The sequence below is a fragment of the Meleagris gallopavo genome, chromosome 1 (genome assembly GCF_000146605.3).
Source record: "Meleagris gallopavo isolate NT-WF06-2002-E0010 breed Aviagen turkey brand Nicholas breeding stock chromosome 1, Turkey_5.1, whole genome shotgun sequence".
NCBI lineage: Eukaryota > Metazoa > Chordata > Aves > Galliformes > Phasianidae > Meleagris > Meleagris gallopavo.
Genome location: NC_015011.2, coordinates 97,460,684 through 97,476,086, shown reverse-complemented (window position 1 = coordinate 97,476,086; position 15,403 = coordinate 97,460,684).

Below are 15,403 nucleotides of genomic sequence, written 5' to 3'. Positions count from 1 at the left end.
TGGGGAGTAGAACATATTTCCAAAAACTAAAGAGCCTCGTAAATCAACAGAATTGATAAGCAATTAATCATAAATTCTAGAGAAGCCATCTTCTTCTGGTGTGGCCAGCAGGGCAAGGGACATGGCTGTTCCTCTCTACTGTGCCCTTGTGTGTCCTCATCTGAAATACCATGTCCAGTACCGGAGACCCCAACACAGGAAAGGTGCTGTAGGAGTGGGTCCAGAGGACAGCTATGAAGATAATCAGAGGGCTGGGGTACCTGTCTTACAATAAAGGCTGAAGGAGCTGAGTTTGTTTAGATTGGAGAGCAGAAGGATCCGGGGAGATCTTGTTGCAACTTCCCAGTACTTAAAAAGAGCTTGTAAGCAGGAGGGAGACTGACTCTTTACATGGTCTGTGTAAGGTAACAGTAGAGGTTGTCCAGAGAAGCTGTGTTGCCCCATTCCTGGAGGCAGTGAAGGCCAGGCTGGATGTGGTCTTGGGCAGCTGAACTGGTGGGTGGCAATTCTGTGCATGGCAGGAGATTGGAAGTGGATGACCTTTAAGGTTCCTTCCAACCCAAGCCATTCTCCAGTTCTGTGATTCTTTAAATAAAACTTTGACACTTTATATCCCAGTCCCAAAGGACAAAGCTGAAGGGTGGCTATAGTTTATACTTCACTTTTTAACGTGTATTTCACAGGATTTTAAAGTGATAAAAAAAATATTTCTTTTTCTTTTAAAGGAAAAGATATGTCTTCCACAAACCTAGTTAGGGTTATAAATATGCCAGCAGGCAGTGACACTACTGGCAAGACATCTAATTAAATGCATTTTATTGAAGAATTCTAGGTCATCTTATTTTAAGTTATGGTCAGGAAAATTGTTACCTAAACAACTTCCTTACATGAAATTGTGCTTGAAATTGTTAAAATTATGTATTTTATTTTTTTTTTCTCCAGGAATGTTCATTTGTTGTTGTATCTGATGGCATCTTAAAATAAACTTAATTCACATATTGTGAAAGGAACATATTGTAACTTAAGAAATTTTAAAATAACTTGGAGGTGAATTTCCTCTAGCTTCTGTGTTATTAGAAATTGTGAATAATCCTTATCTTTTTACCTTTTCTATGCAAATTAGAAGTTAGTTTATTTTCATCATACATATTCTCACCCTTTTTGTAAACTTGAGAATCTGTGCATTCTTTTGTCACTGTAGGAAGCTTCTACTAAATCTCATTATATCGTGTGGACCATTTCTAACTATATCATGCCTTTTGAAATGTAGTGAATCTGGGGTCTACAGAACTGGCAGTTCTTTTTACCAAATCATTTTTTATTTAATTTATGGGAAAGTAATCTACTTACGCCATTCCACAGTGAATACTGCAAAGTTATTTTCCTTTGCTAGTAATTGTTATTTTTCTACTAGTTTCTGTAACTGCACTGAGCACTGCCCTTTGGAGACAACTACATGAGGTTAAACTTGTTTTCAAGTTGAAGAGAAGGAATTTTGAAGAAGGTATTCTTGGTTTAAAAAATGAAACTTACTTTGTTGTAAAAAGAATATAAATGAAACATAGTAAGGACTAATACATGTACACAATGCTTTGCTCTGATAATCCATGCTGCATCCTGATTGCTAGAAATTTTTGGGAGATATTTATTGCTAATGCTAGAAGATATGTTTTCTATAATAATGCTTTGCATTATCAGTTTCTCAAAAGTTCATGTAGTCTCATGAAGAATTATTTCTTACAGTTTGTGTGATGGTTCAAGTACCTGCCACAGGTTTAAGGATGTAAGAGTCTCAAGATCCTAGAAATACAATGTATGTGTTGTTTTTTTGTTTTGGTTTGGTTTGGTTTTTCTTACTGTCATTTGCATATTAACAGCATTAATAGCCTTATATGCAGGCATCTAGAAATAAAATAAAAACATGCTCATATGTATAGAAATGTAATAATTAGACAAGCTGCAAGTGATTTCTGTTTCACCTGCTGTCCAACTTTCCCAATGTTTATGCAACTCCATGATTGCAACACCAAAATAATGATTTCTTCATAGAGAATTATGTTTTCAGAATACATCTATCTTCACATCTGCACCCAGATGTCTAAAGATTCAGATTTCTGTGTTACATACACAGAAATTGCTTTTTGGAGCCTTTATATAGCAAGTTATAATACATTGTACTCTTAAGAGGTTCTGTGACAGCAACAATAATGTGAAGGAACAATGTCTTTCTGTATTTCTGCCTGTTGCTGTTTTGTCTATTTCCATTGTCAGCACACGATTGCTAAGATTATGTATTTGGTAAGCAGTTTTGATTTGTATGAGTTTAATAAATTAAGATTTAAATGTACTAAAACTATACAAGCATGCCTAAATAAGTAATGTGAGACTTCGTTAAGTATAGATAAGGATTTAAAATCTCTGAAAGGGCAAAAAGTTCTGTGAAGAAGTTTGAAAAACAAATAAAAATACCTACATATGTGTTGCAGTTATACTAAAAGCCTTAGAATTGTATGTACATATTTGGATGAATTGAGAACATGCATCAAAATGACTCTGTTCCTTTTGAGGCTGCTACTCATAACCCTGGTCACAGTTTTCTTCTCTGATGCCTGTAAGGGAGAGTGTAAAAGAGTGCAGGTGGAACTGTTGTATTTGAGTTTGTTACTGGCTTTAGAGTTGTGTTTAAGAGCTCCAAAGAGCAGAACACTCTTTGTGTGTATAGAAGACTGTGCACTATTAACAAGTTCAGTAGCCTATATATCATTTCCTTTGACTACATTTTCAATCTGCTATAGGAGAGGATTTAGAGAATTATGAAAAATAGAACCTCTACTTGGAAAGGAGTTGTTGAAGGAATTAAAAGCAGCAAGAGGGAAGAGACACTCACTACCTTATTTGTTTGCTTATTAACAGTGATACTGTAAACACAGGACTGAAAAGCCCTGCCTGAATTGCTGCTCCACACACAATCATACAGAAGGCCCTTACCGCTGAAGAGTTGCTAAAATATCTATTTTATCTCCCAAGGACCCCATAAAAAATGTAAGCTCCTTAATCAAGGATATAATCTTCAGCTGTACACAACCAATGAAAACATCATGAGAAAGCAAGACCCAATATTCGATTTCTGCTATAGAGTCAGAAAATCTATTGCGTAGCAATAATAATCCTAGGAAGTAAGCCACAAAATATGCTACAAAGAAAGGGAGGGAAAAAGCAAAACAAAAAACAAACAAACAAACAAACAAATCAATAGTCTTTTCAAAACTAATATAACAAGATATCCATCCAATCCTGATCTTTAATCAGGTAATTGATTTTTGTGAGTGTATGAACACTGACTAAGATAGGAAAGGGGAGCTTTGAAAGAGGAAGAGAGAAACTTCTGCTCATACTGCTTGCTAAGTGGGCCTTTGGATTGGTTGTTTTTTTTCTTGGGTTGATTCATGAGGACATGTGTGCTAATCCTTAGCTATAGTGATATTATCTGCTTTCATTAGCTGCTCTAGATTTCTTCTGTCCAATCCCAGAGGCCTCATGTGAGATCTTTTCTGGTGGATTTTTGAGACCAGAGCTTGGGCTTGAGTGCAAGAACAAGCAGCCATGCCACCCTGACCCAATGCTGTTAAATTTACAGTAAGTCTGGGGTCCAGCTTCACAGATAATGTCTGCAGTTGTTTTAGTCCTTTCCATTGCTTCACACAAGATCTGTCAGTTGCACAAGAGCTATAAATACCACAGATAATTTTAGAGTAGAGCTGGAGCCCAGTCATGAATGGCTAGAAACAGTGCACCCCTGTATTTTCCTGCTGTCAGATTTTTCTATTCAAGTTGATGCTGGAGTCCAATACTGCAGATAAGAGATTTAATTTCTTCCTCTATTTTTTTCCTACTGAAATTCAAAAAGTAACAGTGAGAGGAAGATGGGAAAGCTTCGTAACCCCTTGTCTGTGAACTGAATTCTGTTTAAATTGCAAAATAGAGGCAAGTCATCACCACCACCTGAACTGTGTCCCAAAGTTCCTCTGAGTCTTAGATGAGGGATTTACCAATCTAAGCAGGAGGTTAATTGACCTGTGCTTCATATTCATTATGAGTGTATGCTTTAGCACTGTGGACTCAAAAGTAAATTTCTATCTAGTATCTCAGCATTCACCATCTGTCTTTCAGGGCTGTATACGTCTGCAGTGACCCTGTATGGGCACACATCTGAAGTTCATAGTCTGACCTCAAGTAAATAATTATTTAACAGATGCGGAGAAAAGTCGCTGTTATGAGGATTCTCAAAGGTATTGCAACAGTGCTGGATATTGTACCAGATCCTGGATATACAGTCCCTTTGCAGTTTCATTAGTATAATTGGAACTGGAACTTACTTTCGTACTCAAATTTGGATTGATTATATAATTGAATGATAATAGTAATGCTTAACACTTTAATGGTACTTTACATGGTCAGAGAACTGTGCAAACATTAACTAAATAATTTTCACCGTGCCCCTGTGAGGTGGTAATTAGAGATGGAAAAGGCCCATTACTAGATCATAAAATTCCATTCTCTTGCCAGGGCAACATACATTCACCCAATAGAGGACATAGCAGATATTAAACTACTGCCGTGTTTGATCCTTGCTTCCCTTGTGACATTATTTCAATATCAGGTTTCCCTGAGACTGTAAAGGGACTTTATAAAGTTTTAAATAACTTGCAGCTGAAGTGTTCCTTTTTGATGAAAGTAAAATGGACTTTTACTGTCCTTCTTCTTGCCTACTTTCAAAGTCAATAGAAAGCAGTATATCTGATTCTCCTCAAAAGGAATAAGGAAGAAGATGAAGCAGTTTAAAGATGGGTTAGCAATCTCTTGCTTGGAATAAAAAGAGAGAGGAAAATCTCGTCTTGCCCTCTCCAGAGTAAACTCCCCTAATACTACCTAACTGCCAAAAGTTCAGCACTGATGGTATATAAGTGAGACATTTCAACAGTAACCATATAAAATCTCTTTCCATTATCAGATACTTTGATATAAGCAGTACTCAATCATTATGTCCTGTATTTCATCAGATTTCCAAGGTTGCAAAGCTCACTGGATGTTAAATACCTGCTTAAATTACAATAATCAGTACAAAGATAACCTTCACTGCTATCGATTTTCTTTTTAGTACTTTTTAGAATGACAGTTTTGTTGACAGTTCCTATACTTTGATTATATAGTGATGAAAAACCTCTTCTGAATACCTGTTGAAGTTTTATCCAGAAGTCAGTTCTTAGTGTGTTCAAAACTTGCTCATTTTGCAAGCATGAATATAAATAAGCTATACAACTCTTTGTATGAACATAGAAGGTGCAAGTCTCAAGAGCTTATGTGGGTTCTGATGCTTGTGCTATTAGAAACACTTTAAACATAACATCAGGAAACCAGAGTTATGCCAAGGGATGGTGTGGCACTGTCTGAAGGAAACAGGGCCAATGGGAGCATCTCTGCCACTCCAGGGAGTGCTGTATGTTGAGGAGCACATCTAAAATGATTGTCTAGCAATGTATACAGTATGAAGAACAAATGGGATGAACTGGAAACCTTGGTTACATCTCAGATTTGCGATATCGTTCGTATAAGTTACGCTTGGTGGGATGAGTCCCACAGCTGGAGTGCTGAGAAGAGGGCTATCAGCTGTTCAGAAGGCATAGGCATGACAAGCGAGGTGGAGGTGTTCCACTGTACATAAGTGAGAGAGTAAACCATATTGCCATTACCATTAGGGATGATGTGATAGAAAGTCTCTGGGTGAGTATTGATGGGGAAGATAACCAAGTAGATGTCACAGGTGTCTCTTATCAACTGCTCATCAAATATGATAACGCAGATGAGCTAGTCAGTAGGGACTTAGGGGAAATCCTGGGCTCAGTCACCCTCATCCTTAGGGAAAACTCCAGTTTCCCAGGCTTAAACTGGAAATATCATCTTGTTGCAACAAAGCAACTCCTAAAGTGTGTTGAAGATAACTTCCTGTCGCAAGTACTGAGCTCATCAGAAAAGGAGTCTTTCTTGCTCTGTTTTTAGAGAACTGGGAAGGCCTTGCAGGAGAGGCAACAGTAGGTGGCTGTCTTGTCCACAGTGATCACGAATTACTTTGAGTTCAAAATTTTTAGTATAAGGAGAAAAAAGTCAACAGAGTTGCCACCAGGCATTTCTCAGGCAGCTAAATACCAGTATCCCTTGGAAATTTGCTCTAGAATGTTAAGGGATCTAAAAGAGATTGTCACTTTTCAAGAACTACCTTTCAAAAGCAGGAGCAGGAGCAGGCAGTCCCTCTATGTCACAAGTCAAGCAAGCATGGCAGAAGATAGGCCTGTCTGAACAAAGAATACTGCCTAGAGCAAGGGCAGGAAATGAAAATAGATGACCCCTGGAAGCAAGGTCTAGCCTCACAGGGATAGTACAGAGCTGCAGTTCATACCTTCAGGAAGAACACAAGAAAGGCCAAGGGCCAACTTGAGTCAACACTGACCACTGCAGTATCTGACAAGAAAAAAGACTTTATCAAATATGTCAACAGAAAGCGGAAGTCAAAGTTGCGTATTAGCAACTCTAAATCTCAAAGCTGCCAGCTATAGGAGTTGGCTAACTGAGGGTCTTGGTTGGTAATCTTCCAGGAAGACCGAAGTGATAGGTTAGGCAAGTGGAAGCTGGAAAACTGGGAGCACTTATCTGACATACTGTTATGCTGATAAGTATGAAAGTTTTAAGTTCCTTCAGTGAATAGTTTTCAAGTAATATTTGTTATAAGATCACCAAAATCAACAGAAATCATTATCTGTGAGTGCAATAGCACTTCTAAATAAAAAGCTTGATTTTTCAGTTACCGTGGTTTTGTTGTGATTGTCACAAATCCTTTCCTTTCTTTATTTCCTTTCTACTTTGGTGTAAGAGCAAAATCACCTGCGCTGTTAACTTGAAAAAAATATAAACTTGAGTCATGCTTGTAGTAAGATATAGTTACGACTTCTCTGTTAATGTGAAGTTCTTTTTCCCAAACATTTTTGAGACCAAAAGCTCATTTCTATCAGTCAAACTTTATTGATTTAGTAACTGCAACTGTTCTCTTCTATAGATAACATCTTTTGTGGTGCTCTAGTTAGTTCTAAATGCCTTTGAACAGAAACTAGTTACATCCATGGTGTAATTGTGGTTACTTTTTATTTCTAATCTTAATGAATAGTTTAGAGAATGCTGATTAAAACCAAAACAAGGAAAATGTAGAAAACTTAGTTGGAGGACATGAGATGAGTGATTGCCTATGAACACTTCAATGCCAACCCTGTAAGGATAATGAAAAAAACATCTATTAACTTTGAAGTGAATCATCAACCACAAAATGTGTACTGTTCTGGTTTCTTACATTTTTTTATAAATCTAGCTTTGAGTCAGCAACAGATAAAGGTGCTAGTTTAAAAGAGGCATTTTGCATTGCTTTTGTAAGAGAGTAGCCTTGAATTTAGGCAGCACTTTTAAAAATTACTATATTAAACAACAAGCCTTGACTAAAGTTAGAACACCAATGAAAAAAAAACCTAATCAAACAGAACCAAAGAGATGGCATGGTTTGAAAAACTTAAAATTTCAGTATTTTTTATTTGAATATTTAAAATACACTAGAAATATGAAAGGATTGGTGACAAATTATGAGATATTTTAAATATATTGAAGCTCTTATCTTATTTGCTCTTGATACTTTTAGAATTCACATTTCTAGCTTTTGCAATCTTGGTAAGAATTTTCAAAATAATGAAGTTGAAATTTGAATCATCATGTGGCCACTATATCTACAAATCTGAGAAACAGTAGACTCTTGGCAACAGTATGTGATAGCTTCCATCTGAAAAAGTCGCAAAACAAGGTGATGTGTTGATTCACCTGATCACTAATAAAACTTGGAGGATAATTCAGGCCACCAAGATGTTCCTCTGATACCATGCATGCTGGACTGCATTGGCTAAATTTAATATTTTCAGTTGGAGCTTTACCATAGTAGATGCCTTCTTTCTTCAGCATAACAGAAAAATATGATGACAAAAATTATTCCAGTGGATATTAGAAGTGGATAGAAGATAGAAAGGGCTGTACCAATATTTATATCTTGGAAAAAGTGTTTTTGTTTTGTTTAAGCTGTCTAATTTGATAATTATTATGTGTAGAACAAACTTTTTCATGAACCTGCAGGTGTGAAGTACTCCTGTGGGAATATATCTATCTATCAGTGATGCAAGAAATTAGTAATTTGAATAAATTTTGGTAAACTAGAATGAAGCCTTTAATAGTTGCTTGAATTGAACCTCGATAGCTGTAGGGCTACCATGATTTATAAAAGTATAAATAAGTGATACCAAGGTCATACCTCATTCTTCTGAAATTAAATTATACAATAAACTTGAATAGTCCTATTCAAAACATAATTTACATAATTGCTTAAGAGTATTTGAATATTTTCTTTATTTTTATAGGATCACTACACCTGATGATTTAACTGCAGATGAATTCTATGCCTCTTTTTATCAGACGGTAGTTAATCTAAGATATGCTTATGATCTACAATCAAAGAAATATTCGGGACTGTGGATTTTAATTTCTGAAAAATTCAAATCCTGAAAAAAATAGCATTTAGTTCCCTTTCAACTTTTGCTAACTTTCATACTTAAGACTCTTATATCTTATATGTATACTTAAGATTGTTATATTTATTTAGTTTTCTGATTGAATGAAAGCGTATAGGAATAAATTTGTATAAATGTGTTTGGAAAGTGTCACAAATATAAGAAACAGTGTAAAGAATGTTTAGATTTAGGGGAGCTACAGAATTTCAGCTTTTTCTCATCTTCTGTAGGCATAAGAAGAAGGTGAAATTTGAGGACATTAAGTCTGATAAATTGATTATTTTAATTTTTTGGTCTACATACACTGGAGGATATACATTGCATGGCAAAACTTCTGTAGGCTTGTTTAGCTTTTTCCATTGGTTAACATCATTTAATAAATTTTAATGAATAATCTTTGTCTTCAGGCCAGTGGCTTAAGCTTTTCTCCTCCTCTTTGTACCACACAGTGCCATATTTCAATATTCATGAAAATCCAAACAACTTTTGAGTCCACTGGTGAGAAGGACTACTAATTTGACTGAGATCACAAATGTCAGCAAATGTCACAAATTCCTAACAGAAAATAATATTTTAGATAAGCTCTCATTTGAGAAACTGTAATTTATACTTTGTGGATTCAGTTCTCTCTTGTAGGACTTAATTACTAGCTTTCCAGCTTCAGCCTCATTAAAATTTTTCTTTGCTTAGGATTTTGATCAGTATTACAACTGATAAATGAGGGCAAATGTGGAATGATTGAAGACACAGTGACTTTACAGCATTTTTCTTGCAGCTAAGAAAAAATATTTTATTAGTTAATCCATGCAGCTGCACTGTCTGCTCTTTGATCTTCCTTGAGCTGCTCAAAAGATATCTCCCTTCCTAGAACAACCCAAGGAAACATCCTTTAACTAGGTATCTCTGCTAGCACTGTTTACAGGATTGAACCCAGTCTGGTACAGCTTGTGATATGGCTGACAGATCAAAAAAATAATGATCTTACCATCAAAACAAAACAAAAAAAAATGTTTTCTTTAATATCATTAAATTTTATGTAGGTCATTCTGAAAGTAATTCCTCCTATTTATTTAAATGGAAACTACAACAAATACAGAGAGCACAATAACACTTCTTGATGGAGCAGTTTCTCAGCTGTAATATTCTCTTTCTGAATGCAGTCATCCTAACTAACTATGAATTTTCACCCGCAATGAACAAGAGCCTCTATGCCATGCTCGTAAAAGTCTGCGTCAGAGGAGCAGCACTCACTTCTGAAACACACGCACACCTGTAAAAGTCAGTATGCTACACACGTATAAATCTGCATAGATGTACAGAATGTGGCTTGTCTTTCATATTGCTGTCATCATTGTTGAAATGACCACTTACTGTCTCACTGTACTCACATCCACTGTTTGGTCTCCGGAAACATTCAGCAAGTGTCAATGAATATCAATGGATGCAATTTTTTTCCATATGAAGGAATTCAGTTCACACCTTTGCTTTACATGCACTTCCATGTCAGATACCATTTTATCAGACTACCCCTCTGCTGCAATCTGTCACATGACAACAAAATATAATGGAATATTGGTAGGAACGTTCAACCTCCACTGCTATACCAACAAAATCCACCTTTGATGTCAACAAAAATAAAATAGGAAGCAGTGCTTTCTGAACAGCTCTTATATATGAGCTATTTGTAAAGAGAAAGTCAATATTTGTTTTGATATCTTCTGGTTTCTAAATCTTTAATCCTTCTCAGCTGAGTTCACCGTAGAAACTGCTGTTTTTAATTGAAAGCTTACATTCCTCCAGTCTCCTGGGTTATGCCAAGAGCACGAGCGTTGATAATGCTACCCTGCATGGCAGATGCATACAATAGCTGTAGCTAATTTTTTATTTTTATTTTTTTTCCAGTGTGCAGGATGTGGTGCTGTAGGTAACATAGTTCAATGCAATATTTTCTTCACTGTGTCTGAAAAGTTACACTTGAAATCACATCTGATATATTACGTTTCATAAAAGTAAACAATAGAAAAGTATGTAGAATAGGAAGTGACCTGAACTGAAATTGCATTGCAGAGATTTCTGCATTGTGTAGCAGCTCAGTACGATATTTCCTGGCAGTATTTATACATTCCTGGTTTTTACTTCTTGATAGAATTTCTGAAAGCTTCTTCTTTACTGACCTCCAGCTGTCAACAGTGACCACTGTCAGTATTTCATCTTATCATTTTCATTTAGTTACTGCAATAGTTGTGCAAACATAGATGAAATGAGGGATTGAACTGCTTTTATTGAATTCTATTTTAAGCACTGCTTAAGATAAATTTACAGAAAGCTCCACAGAGGTTTGAGTCTTTCCTGTGGCTTGCCAGATGTATTTTCCGTTCATTCCTGACAACTAAATACTTCAGCAAAATTCACTCTTGGTTCTCTGGAAGTAAAGGTGATATTTTATAAAAATTTATACAGAGGTGACTAAACTAGCCACAAAGTCACAATTGATAATACACAAACACAGATACTTTAAGAAAAAAAAATACCCTGAGGCATGCACATAATTTTTAGCAATTGATGTGGTAGTAACCACTGAAAGTAAGGTAAAATTTTAAAGTCTTATTTCATTTGACATTGCACTGACATATACAAAATTTGTGGTAGTGTGATTGTAAACAAGATTGTTTCCTGCACAGTATACAAATATGCCTTCATATGTTTTCAGGCAGTCATCTGTCGCCTGTTTGGTTATTAACATTTTTTTTTATGCTAATAATCTCTCAGCTATTATCCTCTGAGTATCCTAAATTGTAGGCAACAAATGAGCAGTGAGAAACATATCCCATTCTCCAGGCCCCTATTAGTGCATTTGCACATCTCTGACCCCAAGCCATGGTTTTGAAATGCTGAATCATTGGCATAGAGTCCTGACTTTTACTTTTTCAAGTGCTGAAAAGCACTTGCAAAAAGTAGCCATCTGGCTTTGGCATAGGAGATTGAGACATTGGCTGCTCAACAAAAAGATGGCTTCCAGCTCTGACTCAGCTGTGTGGTGTAATTAAAGGTCTCAGGAGTGAGCAAAAAATGTATTATAAAACTCCAAAGCTGAAGATTGCTTTACTAAACTCCTACCATAGGTTTGTGCGGTTTTTAGTGCTGTAAGAGATGCATTATAAATTGGAATGAACTAAAGACACTAGCACTGATGAAGCTTCTCAGTCAGAAAAATGAATTGATTGCATAATGAATATTACTAAGTCTCTTCTTGATTGATTGAGTCTTTGTCATATGCAACTGTGGGTTTAATGAGGAGGTTAATGTGGGTAAAATTGGTCCTTGATGCTTTTTTGTTGTTTGTTTCATCTAGGCCAGAAGATTACTAATAATTTTGCTTTCCAAAATTTCTGCAATCATCCAGCACAACACAAGGTGACTTTTGAATCACCGTACTTGTAAGTCTTCAATTAGAAGAGCAGGATAATGAAAACATTTTCAAGCATTTCTCAAAATTTACTTGAACATAACTTAAACTAAGATGAAGAAAGACTGTAGTTGCTCTACCATGGCAGAGTTATGTTCTGCATGAGAATAACTGTGGAATGGCCTGATAAAATAAGCAATGATGCTACTCTTCCTTTTGCTTCCTCTTTTTTCAGTGAAGTGAAAAGCCATCCCAGTATCTTAAAAATGTGTTAGCTGCCTGGAATCATAGAAATGATTGAGACCCAGAAGCTTTCCTTATTTTGTTTCCCGCTAAATTCCAACCTTGCACATCTGCAAAGGTAATTAACCTAATACTGACTATTCTGTGTATTCTTATTGTGATCCTGACAGACCTAATTTAGTACTGACAGAACTAGAAGGATTCCCTACTTAACTTGTTGTCCCATTCTCCTGATAGCTCATTAGTGAGCCCTGGCTTTGCTTAATGCCTGAAACACAAAGAGTAAATTGGTGTGCATAAATCATTCACTACCTTCAAGGGACAGAAACTTTTGGCACATTCTTGGCTTATATTTCCTTGATTTTCTGTTCAGTGGATTTAGAGACCAATTTTGGATTTTCCCTACAGGCAGACTCTGTGTCTACTCTGGTATAACAAACACTGGGTTTATGTAAAAGTAAAGCCATATTACTAAGCAAAGTGTTTAACTGTAGTCTGTCATGAAATAGAATTGCATCTCTGGGATTCAAAAGCAATAGGAACAGCCTCTTCACTGATGTGGGTGACTGTAGCAAACAGTAATGATGAAGACTTTTCCAAATGGAACATCTTATTTTCTTTAGGATATTATCAGCCACTCAGAAAATCTCGGCATTTCCTATTATAACATACAGCCGTTCCTAATGTATAAATGTAGATCAATACTGAATGGTACAGGCTGGTATTACATGTTATGTCAAAATGGAATACAAACCGGTTAAAATGATAAAAAATTATTGGAAATTGTAATTAGTCAAAGAAATTTTAAAGTGCACCGTTATCACTGAACAGTTAGCTCAAGCTGAATATGCAAATATTTTAGTAAAAGTTAAAATGTTGACATTGAGGACATTTTTGTGATAATTAAGGCCATATTTCAGTTTCCTTTAGATAGAAATAAAATATAACAGTTAAAAAATAAAATATGTAAATGAAAATGTTTTATGGTTTTAATATGCAGGTTATGTATAAACAGTTTGCTTGTCTGGCTATTAATAATAGATACACCTTGGCTCTGCATCTTCATCATGAGGAAAGAGTCTGTTTGGCTAAGGAACACTTATCTCACAAAGTAATTATGTGTATTTAAGAAATTGGTATCTCTGAATATTAAACACACATTTAGATTTAGAGATAAATCTACCAATTGTAAGCTGCACTGAATACAATTATCCAAATTTGTGTATGTATCTCAAAAGTAACTTGAAAAATTTATGACAAATGTCATATTTCAAATATAAAATATTTGATAAAGAATACATTTATGTGCACTGGATAGAACTGAATTCTCTCTTTGACTTATATCTAATGAACAATTCTAATTTAACCCGTTCAGCAGAGTAAATATCATGAACCTTTAATAATTACTAGGTATTCCATTCAGTATTTTCCATGTTGCTTAGATTAACATGTATGAGAAATTCATTTTATTTTCTTGTACTGCTTTCATAGCAGAGTTGCAGAATTCCTTATGCATTAGACATTGCTATTTATGCTGATCTTTAATAGTACTATTCTAAATTAGCTATGGGAACATTATAAAATGGAGCTGATTGTATAAGTGTACAGAATACAGTGGAGTTGGGGATAAAGCTACTACTGTTGGTTGGTCCGCGGTGGCTCTTATTCCCTGATGTCAAGGTCATTACATTTGAGCATTTGTGAAAGACTGAAGTTGAAACCTAAGCGAATTTATCTTCGTTCTCCTCTGTTGTTTTCATACTTTTGCCAACCACTACTCTTCCCAAAGAGCAGTGTCTCTTCCCCTCCCTGCTTATCTTATAAGCAGACCTACTGTAATGCACATATGGAGCACATCCAGAAACACTGACTTTATTATAGATGAGCTCCACAACTTGTGTGTGCATCTTTCTGTAAAAGAAATCTGAGAAAAAAATTACAGCGTCTAGCACTAGAATAGATTTTTTTCTGTCATGTTGTAGTAGTTACTGAATCTGAGTTACAGCGTTCACAGGGCTTCTGAAACTGGTAGATCAAGATTCTATGATTCTGTGATCAAGAAACTTATCCCCATTTCAACGGACGAGGATTATATGATGTAGAGATTCTATGAGATGTTATGCTGCCTAGTGTAGTTTGCATTTTTCATTCAGTTATTAACAGTCATTTTATTTAAATGGTATTGAGACTCCATAATTGTTCAAGAGCAAACTATCTTGAAAGAAGGGAGCCTAAAGTGTTGTAATATAAAAACGTAAGCTTAAATGCCCACTATGATCAAATGCACTGAGGTTCACATGACAATGACTACCACTGTAAATGAAAGTAGTGAAACAATCATATGATCTCTTAGGGACCAGAAGTAAAAAATGGAGAATAATTTCATCAGGAAAACCCTTATTCTGGAATAGAATCTAAATGAATGCCACAGGCAAGTAAATTGCATGCCTGCTAAAGAAATAAATGTCTTTGTCCACAAGGTCTAGTGAATTTCATCACTTTTAGCTTCTTATTCTGAGTCAAATGCTGCAGAGTTGAATCTATTGCTGATGCAAATGCTTGTTGTATCACTGGATATTTTATATAAAGGTTAAAGTGAGTGGAAGGACATTAGCAGCTGGTGGTTTGCAAGGCACCAGTGGAGCTATTTCTATGAAAATATATAAAGGAAAAGTAACTAAACAGTTACTTTCCTTAAATGCAGTCAAAGCTATGTTGTCCCACTGTCACTGTTGTCAGATTTGTCTGGCAAATAACAGGTAACATACATTGTTTCAGATGTTTCCCTTAATCAGTATAAAGCTTGAAATATATGTTGTATCTGATTATTAGCCTTAAATATTAATCTTCTTTCCTTGTCAGTTTCCTGCCATTATTTTAGAATGTTTAAAAATAAATAAATAGATCAGGAGGCAAGTCTATTCTCTCTAATAATGCAGCTATTAGAAAACCAACTATCTTATCAGCTCAAACAGCAGTGAAACCTTAGAGAGAAAAGGTTTAAAATTAGCAAAATGCGGTGTTCAGTTTAGGTGAAAACTGGGGTAAGGGGGGGATGGGAAGGGGGTTGAGATGTTTGTGACTATTACCTTAGCTATTTTGTTTT